Below are 3,953 nucleotides of genomic sequence, written 5' to 3' on the forward strand. Positions count from 1 at the left end.
GTATCCTTGCCCCACCAATTAAAGTTAAGGAAATTACCAACACGTACAACTATCTTTAATAAGCATACGAAATCGCTGGTCACGTGGACTACGGTGAAAATTTATTAATTCGTGCTTCGAGTAGACTATAAAGAATGTAAAGTATCATGTATAAAGAAAAACTTGCTTGGTACGAATTAATTGCACTTTAGTGTAGAAAATGTGTAACGTAAAACCTTCTTCATACAGATTTATTGTAATAAGTGATACTTTGTAAAACTGTAAATTCTATTTATGTATATTATAAAGTATATTTTAGTAAGCTATCTGTAATATTTAAATCTTTGACTTTTTTTTATAACTTACCGTCTGTAGTCTGGCCATATTTTATTCTAAAAATATTTAAGTCAGGCTTCAAGAACTCTTAAGTTAGAGCATTTCAGAAATTTATTTTCTGAAACGGAAAACGGCCAGAAATGAATCTGACATGTACCTGAATAAACAATAACCTTTCATGCTACGAATATTATATACCTAGATTCTGCTTTTAACCATCATTTATATTGTTTAGTAATTGTAAATTGAGGCCCTTTGCGTCAATAGGAGGAGATGATGGTGATTTGTAAATTCAAGAATACATGTCATAATTCATTTGATAATTAAATTTCAAAATTGAACGGCCCTCTGTTATGTGATTACGATCTATTACTGAAAACAATAATCTCAACTTTTCAAAATTTGAAGCCTCCTCTGTGATAAACATTTTCGACACGTGTCTTAAGTGACGTAACAACAATCAGAGAACAGCTATGAATCACAACACTCAGCTTGAAATAAATACTAATAAGATAATAAAGGAATTGTTCAGATTGTAATAAATCTAATCTTAATTTCACTTTTAACATTGTAAACTTCTCTATCAAACATGAAACTCTGCTAGGTTGAGAAGTCCCTCAACTAACAGAAGTTCTGGCATAAATACCTTAAAAACTACAGGGGCACTCAGTAAAGCGCAGGCCTCCACCACAGCAGCTTATTTCTCGACCTTGACCTTTGACCTTAATATGTACTAACTGGCGTGGATTTCATACACGCAAATATGGTCCAATTTTGAAGTCTCTGACAACGATGTCCAAACTTATTGCTGATTACGTAAATTAGACATTTTTCTTGACCTTGCCTTTGACCTTAACCTTCCAAAATTTAATAATTTTTAGTTTTTTTACATGACAGTTAATCCCTGGAAGTTTCATTACTCTACGATAAAAATTGTGGCCAGGAAGCTGTTCACAAACACACACACGAACGGGAGGTAAAACATAACCTTCCAATTTCGTTGGCGCAGATGACAATTCAACTGATTCATGAAGACAGTTCCTTGTTTTTCCTGAGGTCAACCATCCCTTGCAACAAAGTCTTTCAATCCTTCCCCTATGTTATATAAATAAGGCAGCCAAATCAAGTTTATGTAACTTTCATAACATTCATATATGAAGAAATATGAAAGTCTTTGTTTAATTCATACATAAGGAAGGCTTCCGTTATTTGAATAAAACTATGAAAGAGAAACGAAACCAAATAAATGAAATTTTCGTATTCTATATCAAGAAAAACGTAAAAATAGATGTAGGAAAAGAAATGAGTCTGAAAAGAAACAGGAAGCATGAGAGAGAGAGAGAGAGAGAGAGAGGAGGAGAGAGAGAGAGAGAGGAGAGAGAGAGAGAGAGAGAGAGAGAGAAGAGTCGAAAATCTCAGAAGCACTGGCCTCCACGGTTTCCATGTGAGATATTGCTGCCATCCAGATAATCTTCGAAGTGTCATATTTCATCAGTAATTCCCAGGCAACATTTCCCAAAAATTTTCAGCGACTTCACGCCACACACACACACACACACACACACACACACACATTTTCGGAATCACCCCCTCCACCCCCTTCCAAGGATCTATCCTGCTACCTTTCACCCTAGGATCCGAAAAACTTCCCTCACCCCCAAAACTTTAAGAACCCCTTGTATCCCCAGGGACGACCCAAATGGCACGGAGCGAAGGGGGAGGGGGGGATCCCCAAGGACCTTGCTCTGGACATACACGTTTCCTGGTTGAGGATTTCTTTTGATCCCATTCGGTCGAAATCGCGTTCAGTCGATATTTCTTTCTCTGGCTAAAGCCTTAAACATTTATCATTAACTTCCTGTTGTCGTGTACGTGATTATTTTATAAACTATTATCAATTTATTCTTTTTATTCATTTATAAAAAAAAAAATGAGAAAATTCAAATTATACGCGATTCCTCACAAATATCCTATGATATTTCTACTTGTATAATAATTCACTACTGTAATCTTACGTTTTGAAATATATTTTTTGTCTAGATTGTTGTTTGTCAAAGCCTGCCGAATATTGAGTCATATGGACCATATGTAAAGCTTTCTCTTTTTTATATATTTCTAAAACTCTTTAAATATCATGTGAGAGAGAGGGATAATTAAACTAAAAAAATTTCTAAAGGTAAAATCTAACTGAAATCCCAGAGAGAGAGAGAGAGAGAGAGAGAGAGAGAGAGAGAGAGAGAGAGAGAGGAGAGGAGAGAGAGAGAGAGGAGAGAGAGAGAGAGAGAGAATTTCATCAAAGAAAAATCCTTAACACCCTTTTATGCTCGTAAGACCTAGAGCAATCTCTCTATTTGAGCTGTAACAAGTCATGAAATAGTGCAGTTTCCTCCGATGGGGTTCGCGTTGCAGATAAGCACACTATCACTCAACGATATTTCAATTAACTGATGGATTTCTCTTCAGATTTTTTTTCTACTGCATTCTACTGTAGTATGAAACTCGTGCAAACAACTGACCATATCTATTTTAATGGAAAAAATCATCTGAATATGAAAAACCACTATATATGACATTTACTGACTATGAGAAAGATTTTGATTCTGTCAAAACTTCAGTAGTAATGAAAGCTCTTCAAAGATAAGGAATAGAAGACAGATATGGTTCATTTCCGTCTGAACCCTTACAAAACAATGAAGCTGTTTCCAAGCTCTACGATAAGTTACAATTACTCTTTCTGAGTGTGGATATCTTAACGGGGTGAAGGGATTTGTGTATCGCTATGATCAGCAAATCTGTACTACTCAGAGCCACCCATACTAGGTTGGTTTTCTGTGAGCTATCAAACTAAAATCTCTCACCATCACCAACCTGTAATGGTCAGCGTGTTGATGAAATGGACAAACACCAGACATGAAAAGGGACATGTCTGAGGCCTTTGACCTGCAGTGGGTTAGAAACAATTGGATTCGTTGTTACTGTTGTTGAATTGTTTTTCAAGAATCTCAAATGTGAAACATCCTTGAATAAATTTCTATTGTTTTGGGGTTAAATTCGAAACCTGATATCTTTTCTTGGGGTAATTTAGACTGACATAAAAAAGCGTATACACCAGTATTTTATTCAGTATACGTATACAAACGAGTATTATACGCAATGTCCACCACATAGATCACTAAAATTCAGTAAATAAGACTTAGTTTGAATTTAGAAATTCACGGTAAACAATAACCTAGAATTGAACATTCATTTTCAGTAATGAGCCTAGGACAGAAAAATAACCTTTACTGTGAATTCTGGTTGTACAAAAATCATTTATATATATATATATATATATATATATATATATATATATATATATATATATACATTATATATACACATTATATATATATATATATATAAATATATATATACATACATATATGTATATATACATATAATGTACAGTATATATATATATATATATATATTATATATATATATATATATATATATATATATATATATATATAATTTTATTAATAACATTAGTTTCTAAACTTACTGATTAAAAGGTTTTTAGTAAAAGCAATGTTTCCAAAATGGACGTTAATTATTAAAATAATTTAGAGAATCGTATAACTATATATTCATTTCCT

This window comes from Palaemon carinicauda, chromosome 14, assembly GCF_036898095.1.
Source record: "Palaemon carinicauda isolate YSFRI2023 chromosome 14, ASM3689809v2, whole genome shotgun sequence".
In the NCBI taxonomy this organism is placed as follows: domain Eukaryota; kingdom Metazoa; phylum Arthropoda; class Malacostraca; order Decapoda; family Palaemonidae; genus Palaemon; species Palaemon carinicauda.